This window comes from Ornithorhynchus anatinus, chromosome 16 (genome assembly GCF_004115215.2).
Source record: "Ornithorhynchus anatinus isolate Pmale09 chromosome 16, mOrnAna1.pri.v4, whole genome shotgun sequence".
In the NCBI taxonomy this organism is placed as follows: domain Eukaryota; kingdom Metazoa; phylum Chordata; class Mammalia; order Monotremata; family Ornithorhynchidae; genus Ornithorhynchus; species Ornithorhynchus anatinus.
In genome coordinates, this window is record NC_041743.1 from 19,526,789 (window position 1) to 19,541,596 (window position 14,808).

At 43.0% G+C, this 14,808-nt stretch overlaps 1 non-coding gene across 1 annotated transcript; it reads right to left on the minus strand.

The window, feature by feature from the left end:
- Nucleotides 1-5,221: 5,221 nt before the first annotated feature.
- On the minus strand, nt 5,222-5,359 carry LOC114817617. The gene has a single exon (XR_003765479.1). It is a non-coding gene; the product is annotated as a small nucleolar RNA SNORA7 (small nucleolar RNA).
- Nucleotides 5,360-14,808: the final 9,449 nt, after the last annotated feature.

Below are 14,808 nucleotides of genomic sequence, written 5' to 3' on the forward strand. Positions count from 1 at the left end.
GTGTGTGTGTATACACTGATGGTATATAGGTGTATGTTTGACTCCCCCATTAGATTGAAATTTCCTTGAAGACAGGGACCATTTCTTTTATTCCTATTGTGCTCTCCCAGTGGTCCAGTGCTATGAATTCAGAAGTTGCTCGATAAATATTATTGACCGATTCAGTTTCCACATCTTTTTCACCTTTTTTCACTTTCCTCCTTTGTTCCTTATTTTTTCTGACCTTCCTCTTTTCTTTCTAAAGCTCTATAAATCCCTGATATAGGAAGGCAGGGAGAAATCTGAAAGTCACTGAGAGCCACAGCCTTGTTAGAGTTAATTTTTAAGACACTTTTATAGGGAGAAGAAGGAGCTGGAACCAATCTTTGTTCATTGTGGGTTACCTAACTATCCCTCCTAAGGACAAATGTCTTACAGGAGGAAAAAGAAATAACCTGGGTGTAAAGAGAGATGGTGAGGGAGAGGGGAAAGATAGTGTTGTGGGGGGGCAGGCAGAGGAAGGTGGGGAAGGGCCTGACCCATTTTGGGTACACTGCCCAGGCAGAGTCCATTGGCTTTGAACATAGGAGCAGAGGTTTCAGTGTTGCATTTAAATGGTTTCACAAATTTCAATAGGATTTCAATGATTTTTTAACTTTTACAGTGCTCACTGGTGTTACTTGTTAGTTTTCTGAGGTCTGCTTAATAGTTACCATTGATCCACTTGACTCTGAGCCATTTCCCTGCATTAAGGAAACAACCTTTTGCAGGAATAGACTGTCAGCTCTTCTCTAGACTGCAAGTTCTATTTTGGGCAGGTAAGGTATCTACCAATTCTGTTGTATTTGCACTCTCCCAAGTATTCTTGTGTTCTGTACACAGCAAGCACTCAATAAATACAATTGATTGATCAATTGACTGATTTGGTGCTGGGTTGCTAGGGACCCCACAGACTATACAAAAATCAGCTTTTCTAGCCTCTGGGTGCAATAGCACCTGGTATTGTTGGCAGGGTAGCTTTGACTCTACCTGATGTCTCTGTCTTCTGCCTCTCTCCTGTTTCAGGGTCAGGTGTGCTAGGTCTCCAGCAGAGGTCCAGGTGGACAGGATAGCCAAGAACAAGGACAGTGACAGAGCCCAGAAGTGGTAGTGTCACAATATTGGAAGAAGGTGTGATTCAGAAGAGCATCTTTTAATTCCTGAAGATGCACACTGGACTTTACATTCTGCCCCTCCTGTCTTCCCTGCCTCTCCTGCCTGTCATCCCCATAATTTGTCGACTTTCTTTTTCTTCAGTCTCTCCATTCTCCTCTTCCCCCTTCCCCAGTTGTTACATCACCACTGCATTTTGAATCCTCCATCCTCTTGGCTCTATTACTTTCCCTGCCTAGGGACTCCACAGCCCCTGGTCTGCCTTCCTCTAATCTTCTTGTGGACAACATGTTGGGAGGGAATGTAAAATTAATCTAGGGGTGTCATAGTGATGTGGCTGTAGTGGAAATCCCTAGCCTAAGTGGAACCACGGAGCCGCAGGGCAGGCAGGAAATGAGGAAACTTCTGGATCACTGCTGGAGGCTCTAATTAACCGGATGGTTGGTTCTCGTGTCCATTTCTCACACTGATGATTCCTAGGGTGATCAGAGTTTGGCACCAATAATCTGGGAGCAGTGGGCTGTAACAATTGTACTTAAGTCAAGAAGGATGTGTTTTGTGGACAAAAGAGGGGTAAACGTCTTATGGATTAAGAGGAGCATTGTGTGCAAGGTTCATGACTTTCTTCTACAGAAAGTGTGGACTAATGATGGATGGAGTCTCTCTCCCATCAAAAATGACAGATGAGTCTTGGGCCTGTCATTTCTGGTGGGTTTTGAGTTGTGGATGGAGGCCAAGGTGTGTGACACAAGGCTGACTGCAGACCAAGTATGCAAGCAACAGCACTAGTCATTTTGCAGTGCTTGAAGTCGTCTTCCACTAAGAGTGTTTCTTCTTCACTGTGGCTATGTTTTTGCCTCAAGGGACTGAGTAGCTGAAGGGCAGATCTTTAGCCAAGAGATCCTGGCCCAGGCCAAGGTCTCCTAAACCCTGATGTTAGGTGGGGCCAGCCATGTGCGTAGCCTCCATCTTGTCTTTGGGCTCCTCTCTCTGGAGCATGCTGGAATGCGTTCCAGTGCTCTGCTGTCCATAGACAATCACTTTGGCAATATTTTATCATCTGCCTGGTTCAGATGACCAAACCATCCTGGCTGAACTGTGATCGCCATCACCTCAGGACGCGGATCACTCAATGTGGTCAGGCCTCAGCGAGTGGAATGCTTTCAGGCCACTTTATGCTGGCCCTCCTTTTCAGGCGGCAGAGATGAAATTGGGTGAGTGGTTTGAGAGCTGTAGGTCTAGTCCTGTCTCCCTGTCTCAGAGCTGTAGACCAACATGGTCCTGATGCTTATTGTACACTTGTTGTCCCTTCAAAATTGTAAGCTTGTTGTGGGGAGGGAATATGTCTATCAAGTTTTTTATACTGCGCTCTCCCAAGGGCATAGTACAATACTCTGCAAAGAGTAAGTGTTTAATACATAACATGGAAAATTGATTGATTGATGCTCCAGCTGTTTCGCTTTTCTGGTCAGGGTGCTGTGGGCTTCCCATCATCTGCAGTGGGCTGCAGGGGGAGCCGGATCATTTCTCTGGGTCGTCGCTGCCTCGTGTTTCTCTATTCTGGTAAGAGTTGATTTTTACTTTCACCTGAGTACACCAAGCAGTGTATTGTAAAAGGACTGCGTGACTTTTGAGAGCAGAACCTACTTACAGCCTAAGCGGCCATATTGCAGTGCTAGGATTGGGCCAGAGAGCCAAGGAACCACCAGTCACTTTGTCTCCTAAATTACCAGCAAGATTCCTGTCTCTCCCCTTCAACACACAAGATGCCCTAAGCGGTTCTTTGGTTGGCAACCTTCACCACTGATATCAGAGCCCTGGCAGGTACTCCTCTCCTACTAGCTGTAGCGTCCTCCCAAGCTCCCACAGTAAGGTGAGGGTCAGATTTTTTTCAGAGTATTGGCAAATAGTTAAAGCCTACGAGTTGTCTTTTTGCCTTGACTTCAAACATGAGCTCACTAAACCTCGGTAGCAAACAGAATATTCTGGAAATAAAGACTGCATAAATGGAAGGTCACACTGTTATTGTTGTTTTATGGCTGCCACTGGAGTCTGTTGGATCTAGAGGGAAAATCTGTGAGTGTGAGTTAAGCTGACCTCTACTGGAATAACTTATTTTCTTGATCCCCTTGGACGGATCTCCAGGGAGTTGTCTAGCTATAGAGCATGCGATTTTACACATCTGTCAGCTAAATCAGAGACCCAAATACAAAGCCCAGCACTCAGGAATGTTATGTGGATTTGTGACACTCCCTGGAGGGCTTTCGGTACTTAAATCAATGAATGGATTTCTCTGAGACATAAATATGGTATTTTCACCTGTGACAGATGTACCTGTAATCATACTCCAGTGTGGTGGTTCAGGCTACTGGGCTTAGTTTTTCATCTCAGAAATTCACCAAGATGTCAGAAAGCAAGAAACACTTCTGAGCATGAAAAAATGAAGACGATGTATCTATGGAAATGAAGTTGAAGTTGACATTGTTGTCCATTTCGGTCTCCTGGGATAAGGAAAATAAAAAGGCGGCTCTATTTTAGGTCAAGTTTATAGCATCCTATGTTGAAGCAAATCTGAGGCGGGAAATAGCAAGTACAATGGCTCAAGATTACAGTCTATTTCTGGAGAGGCATCTTGACATATTTCATCCTGACATATTTGTCCTACTGCCTGATATATTCTTGTCTTTCGTCTGATCCCATTATTTGTAAATAATTCTTTTCTGCTTCCCACATTGGATTGAATACAAAGTTGTCCTTTGGTTGTAAAACAGCACTGCTTAGGTTCAATTTTCTATGCGGGTGTGGGTGTCTCACTGAGAATTTCTTGCACACTTGTATACTTTGTTCAGGAAAATATAGTAGGTCAGCTTGATTAGGCTCTCCTCAACCTGCTCAAGCACCAATGAATAAGAGGGGGAAAGGTATGTCCTACTCAGGGGTGAAAGTAATAATCTACTCTTCTGAAATGAGGAGGTGGAACCAAAGCATTTGGAAGTGTGACACTTGAGGCAATGAAGCTCTTCCGGTTTGAGGAAGGTGGGAGCCCCAGGTTTTCCCAGGCCGGACCAGAGGCTGTAATCCTTCTGGTTGAAGGAGTTGGGGGCAGCAGGATCCTGGGCCAGTTTTTACCCCTTTCTCCATCCCAGAGCAGTTCCATGCCTCTCCCAGAGCCATCCTGACTTACTGCAGGAGCAGAAGGTCCTTCTGGTGGTCGACCAGAGGCAAGCAAGCCCTGCGTGATGTCCTAGGATGGGGGTCGGTGCCATTTCGGGGCGACGTCCACTCCTTGGCACACACAACCACCCTGGTGATGGGCAACACAGCCCCTCTGCTGTGGAACAGTTGCTCACTTCAGGAGCTCTCACTTGAAACAATCAATCAATAGAATTAATTGAGCTGTTACTGTATGCAAATTACTAAGCACTCGAGACAGTACAGTACAGCAGAGTTGGTAGTCATGTTCCATACCTATCAGAAGCTCACATTCTAGAATGGGAGACAGACATTAAAATATATTATGGATATGCCCATAAGGTCTGAGAGTCGGCTGAATATAAAGTGATTAGAGGGTACAAATCCCAGTGTATGAGTGTTGTGGAAGGGAGAGGGAGAAGGAAAAATGATGTAAACTAGCACTTATTATTTCATCCAAGCACTGTTCTGAATGGTTCTGGCTTACTTCCACCCAACCAATCAACAAGTCAATCATATTTATTGAGGGCTTACTGTGTGCAGAACACTGTACGAAGCACTTGGGAGAGTACAATGCACCACTTCCAACAGGACATGTGCCCAAGTTGTTTTTGCTGTAGTGATGATGAATTGCACTGAGCCATGAAAACCTTCTTGTCTGGTCTCCTTCTTGTCTAGTCTTATGCCATCGAGTTGTTTCCGACCCATAGTTCACCACGGATACACCTCTCTCAGAAAACCCTGCTCTCCATTTGCAATCATTCTGGTAGTGTACCCATAGAGTTTTGTTGGTAAAAATACAGAAGTGGTTTACCGTTGCCTCCTTCCATGCAGTAAACTCTAGTCTTCACCCTCGACTCTCTCTCATGTCGCTGCTGTCCTGCATGGGTGAGTTTTGACTTGTAGCAGATTGCCTTCCACTCGCTAGCCACTGGCCAAGCTAGGAATGGAATGGGTAGGCCTCTGTTTGATTCTTCCTCCCATAGCTGAGACTGAAAGAGTACTGGAAACTCTCCAGGTGCGACTCTGAGAGGTAGGGCCCCTTCTATGCAGTGGCATATATGGCACGATGGCCAAGACAAATAAATTTTCTTCAGTCACACAACGGGGTATCTCCAAGTCTTTAACAGCAGCTGACACTACTGCATTATCACTCATTTCATTAGAGTGATACTCAGAGTGTCTTAGTGACCATCCAAAGCCAGGCATACCCAACACCCAAGTATTCATCTCTGGGAGTCAGACGTGATAAGGTACAGTTCCAGGCACAGGACCTGCTTCCCTAAAAGTCCCCTTATCTGAATCAGTCCAAATGATCTTTTAATACTAAATACTAAGAAAAAAGGACACAGATGAGAATGATCCTGGCACCGACATGATGGCTGACAATCTGTGAGAAAAAGAGGGTAGGAGTGGTGACAGACATATAAGGAAAGATGAAAGCATAAAACAATAGAAGAGACAAGGATGACAGCAAATGCAGCAAGAGAAAGAGGGTCTAGTGGTTAGAGGAGCAGGATTTCAATCTCCATCTAACAGTCATAGAAGTCGCAGCCACGGCCATTCAGCCCACATGTTCAATCCATAACTAAATCCTATCGGTTTCACATTCACAACCTCACTAAAATCTGCCTTTTCCTTTCCATTCAAACTGTTACCTCATTAATACAATCACTTATCCTATCCAGCCTTGATTACCGTATCGTTCTCCTTGCTGACCTCCCAGCCTCCTGCCTCTCCCCACTCCAGTCCCACTCTGCTGCCCGGATCATTTTTTAAAAAAAACATTTCCCCACTCCTCAAGAAACTCCAGTAGTTGTCCATCCACCTCTGCATCAAACAAAAACTCCTCACCATTGGCTTTAAAGCACTTAATCACCTTGCTCCCGCCTACCACACCTTGCTACTCTCGTACTACAACCGGCCAGCACACTTCACTCCTCTGGTGCTAACCTTCTCATTGTACCTCAATCTTATCTATCTCTCCACCGACCCCTCGCCCACCTCCTCCCTCTCCCTGCTTCAAAGTCTTATTGAGGACACACATCTCCTCCAAGTGGCCTCCCCTGACTAGGCTCCCCTTTCCTCTTCCACTTTCTTCGGCATTGTCCTGAAAATGCGATTGTATCATGAATAACTGTTTCAAGGGGTATGTATTCCCAAAGTCTTACTTGTTACAGATTCCAGAACCTCTGGAAAAGTGATATGAAATTCTTTCATGTGCTGTATATGTAATGGTAAATCTCACTAAGCTATTGTTTCATCTTTATTAAAGTAATTCAAATTTAACTTTACCATATAAATAATAATAATAATAATTATAGTGGTATTTGTTAAGCACTTACTATGTTCCAGGCACTGTACTAAGCGCTGGGTGGATGCAAGCAAATCAGGTTGGACACAGTCCCTGTCCCATGTGGTTCTCACAGACTCGATCCCCATTTTACAGATGAGGTAACTGAGGCAAAGAGAAGTGAAGTGACTTGGCCAAGGTCACACAGCAGACAAGTGGCAGAATTGGGATTAGAACCCATGACCTTCTGAATCCCAGGCCCGTGCTCTATCCACTACACCATTTATTGTATAAAATAAATGACAATTTCTAATACGATTGAATATTTTCAGGATGTTCTATAAATAAAACCTGCTCTGCTGGCTCTGGAGGCTAGCTCCTTCTGAACACCTCTATTCATATTTGAACTCCTCCTTTAGGATCTCCTTCTTCAATCATATAAAAATTCACCTGCTTTTTTAACAAAAATGATGCAGGAGTTTTTAATCCCCAAATTTCAGCTGCTGGTGAAGAAACCATAAATTCTTTAGTCGGTTTCATCATCTTGCAGTGATTCACTGGAATGTTAACACATGCCATTATGTTCTCATTGGACAATGATTCCTCTAAATGAGCTTCAATTAACTTCTCAATATCTGCATCATGCATTTCTAAAGTAAGTGACCTCCTTAGTTCAACAACTTTTTTGGTTACAATGACTGTGGTATTTGCTAAGTGCTTACTATGTTCCCAGCACTGGGGAAGATGTGGGGTGGATATTCATTCATTCAGTAGTATTTATTGAGCGCTTACTGTGTGCAGAGCACTGTACTAAACGCTTGGGAAAGTAGAATACAGCAATAAAAAGGGACAATCCCTTCCCACAATGAGCTCACAGTCTAAAGGATATAAGATAATGAGGATAGGAACAGTCCATGTCCCACCTAGGACTCACAGCTGAAGGTGGAGGGAGAACAGGCATTTCATTCCCATTTTACAGTTGAGGAAACTGAGGCACAGAAAAGTCAATTGCCTTGCCCAAGGTCACACAGGACGTATGTGGTGGACCCAGGATTAGAACCTAGGTCCCCTGACACCAAGGGCCTCACTGCCCTGCTATTCAAGAGTCTCTTTAACAACTTGAAAATTTCACAGAAGCTATGAGCAGAGGTTCCTCCATATTCCATTCATTGTAGGTCACCTAGTTTTAGCTTAGGTAGGTTGGGGAGGGGAGAGATCTTAATTATAACACCTGACTGGAATGCTGGTCAGATGAATGCATGACATGAATGAAGGAATAATATAATAATAATATTTGTTAAGTGCTTACTATATGCCAAGCACTGTACTAAGCACTGGAGTAGATACAAGATCATCAGATCCCACATGGGGCTTACATTCTAAGTAGGAAGGAGCACAGGTATTGAATCCCCATTGTGAAGAAGTGAGAACTGAGACACAGGAAAGTTAACTGACTTGCTCAAAGTCACATAGCAGGTAAGTAGCAGAGCTGGAATTAGAACCCAAGTCCTCTGACTTCCAAGCCATGCTCTTTCCAACAGACCACACTGTTTCTCTGGAAGACATCAAATAATGTACATGGTATCTCTAGAGTAGTTTTTTTAATCACAGGATGATTGCAATATGCAGAGTGCTTGCAAATTAGCTAGCCAGTCTGGCCCTGATAAGAGCTTTCAAGGCACCACTGTGTCAATGAACTAGAGATCAAGTTCATACATTCTGGGGATAGAAGTATTGCATTTCTGAATTTCATCTTGCAGCAGCCTCCTCACTGACCTTCTGCCTCCTGGGTCTCCCCACTCCAGTTCTTACTTTACTCTGCTCCCTGGATCCTTTTTCTAAAAAAAAATTAGTCCATGTCTCTCCTCTCTTCAAGAACCTCCAGAGGTTGCCCATCTGTCCAAATCTCTCCTCCCCTCAAGAACCTCTAGTTATTACCCATTCATGTCTGCATCAATCAGAAACTCCTTACTATCAATTTCAAAGCATTTAATCAACTCTCCCCCTCCTTCCTTACCTCCCTGATTTCCTCCTGCAAATCAGCTGACTCCTCTAGCACCAACCTACTCTCTGTGCCTAGATCTCTTCTATTTTATCACAGAACCCTTTCCCACATTCATGTTCTGGCCTTGAACTTCTTCCTCTTTCATAGACCATCACTCTCCCTGCCTTCAAAGCCTAACAAAAATCACATTTCCTCCCAGACACCTTCCCCATCTAAGATTTCATTTCCCTTACTCCCTCTCCCTTCTGCATCACCAATGCACTTGGCTCTGTATCCTTTAAGCCCTTGATATTCACCCCATCCTCGGCCCCACTGAATTTATGTGTAGATCTGTAATTTATTTTAAAGTCCCCCCTTCTAAAATGTAAGCTCGTGGGGACAAGAAATGTATCTACCAGCTCTGTAGTATTGTATTCACCCAAGCACTTAATACCAAGCTCTGCACACATTCGGTGCTAAATGAACAGCATTGATTAAGAGATCAAGTTAGAAGTACCTGAAACCTTTGCTCTTGAAGCCAGTGAACCGGTGTTATATTATTGGACAAGGTTTGTATAAGCCTAATTACAGTGTTGGTGGTGGTTGCCTCTGACCCTTTCCTCCAACGTAAAGTATACCATGGGCTTACTTCCCCCTAACTCCTATTCATTGGGTTCAAGGTACTCCATCAACTATCTCCATCCTACTTATCTGCTCTCTTCTCCACCTTCACCCCTGCTAGTACTCTTCCCTCCTTCTCAGTTTGTCAGTTTGTCAAAATGGACATTTCTCATCTCTTCTGCAGCTGCCCTCTTGCTCTTCTCCAGTTCTGGAACTGTACCCCTTCAAATCAGATGCATGACAGCTCTCCCTTGTTCAAAGCCCTCCAAAAAGCAGGCACACCCCCAATTTATTTCTAAGATTTCCAGGTTATATCCACTCATCTGCCAACTCAGAACTTTGTCACGAGCACTTTTGTTCTCAGAAACTCCCAGAGCACTTACATACATATCTTGCATGTTCTATTCTATAAGCATTAAGTCTCATCCCCTTTTCCCTCATACTCAGTAATTTATTTTAGTTTCAGCCTCTCCTGATTGACTGTAAACTCCTTGAGGGTAAGGATTATGTTTTCATTCAGTAGTATTTATTGAACACTTACTATGTGCAGAGCACTGTACTAAGCACTTACTAACTCTACTGCATTCTCCTAAGATCTTAGTACAGTACTCTGCTCATAGTAGGTGTTCAATAAATATCACTTACTTTTTGACTTATTTTTTTCATAATTGTAGCCTGTGGTTGGGAAGCAGCATGGAACAGTGAATAGAGCCCAGGCTTGAGAGTCAGTAGGTCATGGGTTCTAATTCTGGATCCACCACTTGTCTATGGTGTAGCCGTGGGCAAGTCACTTCACTTCCCTGTGCCTCACTTACCTCATCTGTAAAATGGGAATTAAGACTGTGAGCCCCATGTGGGACAGGGACTGTGTCCAACCCAATTTGCTTGTATCCACCCCAGCGCTTAGCAGTGCCTGGCACATAGAAAGTGCTCAACAAATACCCTAATTATATTATAATCATTATTATTAGTAGTAGCAGTAGTAATAACTACTTATTGAGTGCCTTTTTGGTACAGTGCACTATATTAGGCTCTTAGAAAGGAGAAAATAGAGATTAATATTTAGGATAAAGATCAAATATTTCTTACCCATAGGAGCTTGCACTTTAATAGGGAAATGGTCCAAATGAATAAATGAATATAAATACCAAGCATTTATTTATTTATATAGATATCTGTCTCCCCTACTAGACTTTAAGCACCCTGTGGGCAGGGAATATGTCTACCAACTCTGTTGTATTATACTCTCCCAAGAGCTTAGTAATAATAATGATGGTATTTGTTAAGTGCTTACTATGTGCCAAGCACAAGTACAGTGGTCTGCACTCAGTAAGTGCTGAATAAATTCAATTGATTGATTGTCGGAGTATAAAGAAGTTAGTAAGTGATTGGTTGCCTGATTGATTCACTTGACTGAGAAGATTAGATGGCAAATTAAATATCTTGGTTTCAAAGCATTAACTAGGGAACTGTTGCATATGAGAATTTCAATATATGTGCAATTTTTGTTGAGCTGAAAAGTCAAATTTTAATTTGTAACATAACATTTCAGGATATGGTCAAGAAGGTATGAGTTTATTTAACTTTAGTATCCGAGGGAGTTGAAGATAACTGAGGATGAATGTTTGCCTTCAAATCATTCTTTCCAGGACACAGCTACATCATTTCCCTCCCACCTGCCTGTACAATGGCAGTGCTTCAGCCAATTGGAAAAATAATGTCAATGGGGATTTGCAGCATTACAATTTCCTTTCCATTTAAGAAGCATCTGCCATCTCAGGATTATTAAAGTGAGCAGATGTGAAGAGGCTGCAGGCTGTGTTGTGAGGACGAAACCATTATTAAAAGGAAACAAAAACTTAGAAGGAGGGACACGTTAGTTGGAACAGTTTCAGCACTTTTTTCTTTTATCTTGAAAAGGTTAAAAGTGTTTTGGTTCACCTAGAAAATGTAATTGCAGTTGAATCTTGTTGACATGAGAAACATAAGATCATGGCTAATACACTGCATGGAAAAGTTGGTATCTCACTAATGGGGATAATCTTGCCTTTTTAAATGGATTTCTGTATCAAGTAAACAGTTAATTCCTAATTGTATCTTGTATTTGTGTGATGTTACACTAATTGAGCAGCCATTATTAGGGGTCACATAAATGTTCATTAGCATTGAAAATACTGCTGTAGAATGAGGAAATAAAATTCAACAACCGTTATGACTTTTTTTTTTTATTTTAACAGGAAGGTACCCTAAAAGTGTAGCTGTATTACAAAATATTATGGGGGAATGGGAGTGGGAGGCTAGCATTCAGATAATAGCAATGTCTTAAATTGGGTTCATAAAGAAAATTTAATTTTTTTCTTTCTGTGTTTCCTAACCTCTCCCTTGTGTTATCACCATCACAGTCAAAATCATCACCATCATCATCACCACCACTATCATCGTCACCATCCCCATCTCCTTGTTGCCATGCTAAGTTCATGCTGAACCCAAAAAGGAGTTCTCTGGATAAAATTATAATAGTGGTAATAATAACCAATCAATGTGCTTTCACTGGTTAACCAGGCAATGCCTCACCCCACTGTGCATAAGCACTGGGCTAGTCTCCTGCCTCTGACAAACTGAGCCAGATCAGTTCCGCCTTTTATCTTTTAAGCTTAGTCTGCCGGCCCCTTGGATGACACAATACCCAAAGCACCTCTCACTGCTCCTCGCTGTTCCTGCCCTCATTATATTATATGGATGATTGCTAAATCACAGTACATTTTCCCCAGGGGCCATGTTGGCACATCTTTTCATGCCATCTTTCTACTTTACTTGACTTATACCTCAAGCTAGGTTTGCACAAGGATCATTTGTAACAGTCCACACTCTTGGAGGTTCTCTTTATCTTAACTGTTGCCCACCAGTTATCTTTCTTACTCTTCCTATCTGAGTCTCCTTATTTTGGCTACCTGCACCTGTTAATTTTGGTTACTTTAAATTTATTTTCGTTACTTTTGATTGCCCCCGTTTCTCTCTTTATTTTTAACTGCATTGGTGCCATCGGAGCCTCTCTGTCCTTCCCAACAATCACCACCATCATGGTCATTCCTACTAACATTGAATAAGCATTTACAGTGAATTGGACCCTGTGTTGAATGCAAACAGACACCATTTCAACCTGGTCCTTGTCCCATAGGAGGCTTACAGTCCAAGTGGTAGAGACAACATATAGAAGTGAAGAATATTATTCAAACATAATGAAAACAAAGGAAAATGACATTGAAGATGGCAGTCAATCAGGGAAAGAAGAGTTAGTGCAAGGGATTTTCTAAGTTATGAAGGGATGGGATTAGAAGTGCAGGAGCAGGAAGGAGATCGCCTCTTGAGATATGACCAGGAAAGATGAGGGAGTGGATGAGGAGGCAGAAGGGTCCCAGAGAAGATGAGTGGGAGATTTTGGAGATGTCATGCCTGATAGTTTTGATTTTATCACCAAGGTAGTTGGCAAAGTCATCAGGGTCTAGAAAGCAGGGAGATAGTGGCACTGGTGGGGGGGGGGTGGTGATTCTCAGGAAGGAGTTGAAGGCCTGGAGTAGTTGTTTTTTTATGGTATTTATTAAGCACTTACCATGTACCATGCACTGTACTAAGCACTGGGGTAGATACAAGCTAATCAGGCTGGACACAGTCCATGTCCCACATGAGGCTCCCAGTCTCAATCCCAATTTTACAGATGAGGTAACTGAAGCACAGAGAAGTTAAGTGACTTGCTCAAGGTCACACAGCAGACAAATGGTGGAGACAGGATTAGAGCCCAGGTCTTTCTGACTCCCAGGCCCATGCTCTATCCATTAGGCCATGCCACTTCTTGTTGGTTAAGACAATGGGCATGGGAGTCAGTAATGGTGGAGGAAATAGTGTTGCTGAGTGGGAGGTGAGGATGCACTTATGTATATATTCTTGTAGTTGATGACCTCCCTTACCTGTCATATATTTTAAAGTCTCTCTGCCCTGTTAGACAGTGGTCTGAAATGAACATGAAGAGAGTTCCAGGCGGGAGGGAGGGTGTAAGCAAGAGGTCAAACTAGAGAGAGGCAAGGTCAAGCTACAGTAAGTAGTTCAATGTTAGACATCAGTGGGAGAGGAGCAAGGCTAGGCAGGAAGGGAAGAGCCGATAGAGTGCCTTGAAGGAGGTAGACGGTGAGGAGTTTCCACTTGATGCAGAAATGGATAAACAACCATTGGAAGTTTTTGAGGAGTATGAAGTCATGCATAGAATGATGTTTTAGAGAAGTAATCTGGGCAGCCGAGAGAAGTATGGACTGGAGAGGCGATGGACTGAAGCAAGGAATTTGGCAAAGAGGGGGATGAATTCTCTAGATTGTAAGCTTATTATGGGCTGGGAACTGGTCTGCTAATTCTGTTGTATTGTACTCACCCAAGTACTTAGTACAAAGATCTGCACATAGCAAGTGCTCAATAAATATGATTGATTGATAGATTATTTGTGATCCGAGATGGCAGATGCTTGGACTGCCGTGGTAGCAGCTTGGATGGAGAGGATGGAGAGATGGGCAGATTTCTAGGGATGTTGTGGGGATCTATCCATCCTATTTATTGAGCTCTTACAGTGTGCAGGGCATTGTAATAACCATTTGGAAGAGTACAGTATAACACAGCTGGTAGACATGTTCCCTGCCCATAAGGAGCTTATAGTCTAGAGGAGAACAGACAGAGAGATGAGACAGAGAGGATGGTGGTGTTGTAAACAATGAAGGGAAAGTCACAGGGAGGAGAGGGTTTGGAAAGAAAGTTGAGGAGTCCTATTTTGGCCATGTTAAGTTTGAAGTATCAGTGGGACATCCAAATAGAGATGTCCTGCAGAGAGGAGGAAATGTAAGACTGCAGAGATGGAGAGAGGTTGGAACTGGAGAGATGGATTGGGGAATCACCTGCATAGAGATGGTGGTTGAAGCCTTGGGCGTGAATGAGTTCTCCAAGGGAATGGGTGTAAATGGGAATAAAAGGGGACCCAGAACTGAGCCTAGATGGATCCTTATAGTTAGGGTGTATGAAGCAGAGGAATGAATGAGACTTAGAAGGAAAGTCCAGAGATGTAAGAGGAGAACTAAGACAGAATAGCATTAGTGAAACCAAGGTTAGATAGTTTTACAGAGAAAGGATAGTCAACAATGTCAAAGGTAACTGAGTGGTCTTGAAGGATTAGAATCAAGTACAGGCCATTTGATTTTGGTGATCTTGGAGGGAGGTGTTTCAGTGAAGTGGGGATGTGGAAGTTAAGATTGCAGGGGTTTGACCAGAGTTGGAGGATAGCAAATGGAGATAGTGGATGTAAACAAATCCTTTAGTGAATTTGAAAAGGAATGGAAGAAGAGAGATGGGCTGATTACTGGAGAGTGCTGTGGAGTCAAAGAAGGCTTTTTTTTAAGGACATGAGATACACAGGTATGCTTGAAAATAGAGGGGAAGGAGGCTTTGGAGAGGGAGCAGTTGAAGTTGGTGGTCTATCAACACTCAACCAATCAGCTGTACTTATTGAGTGCTTATTGTTCATTCATTCATTCAAGCAAATTTATTGAGCACT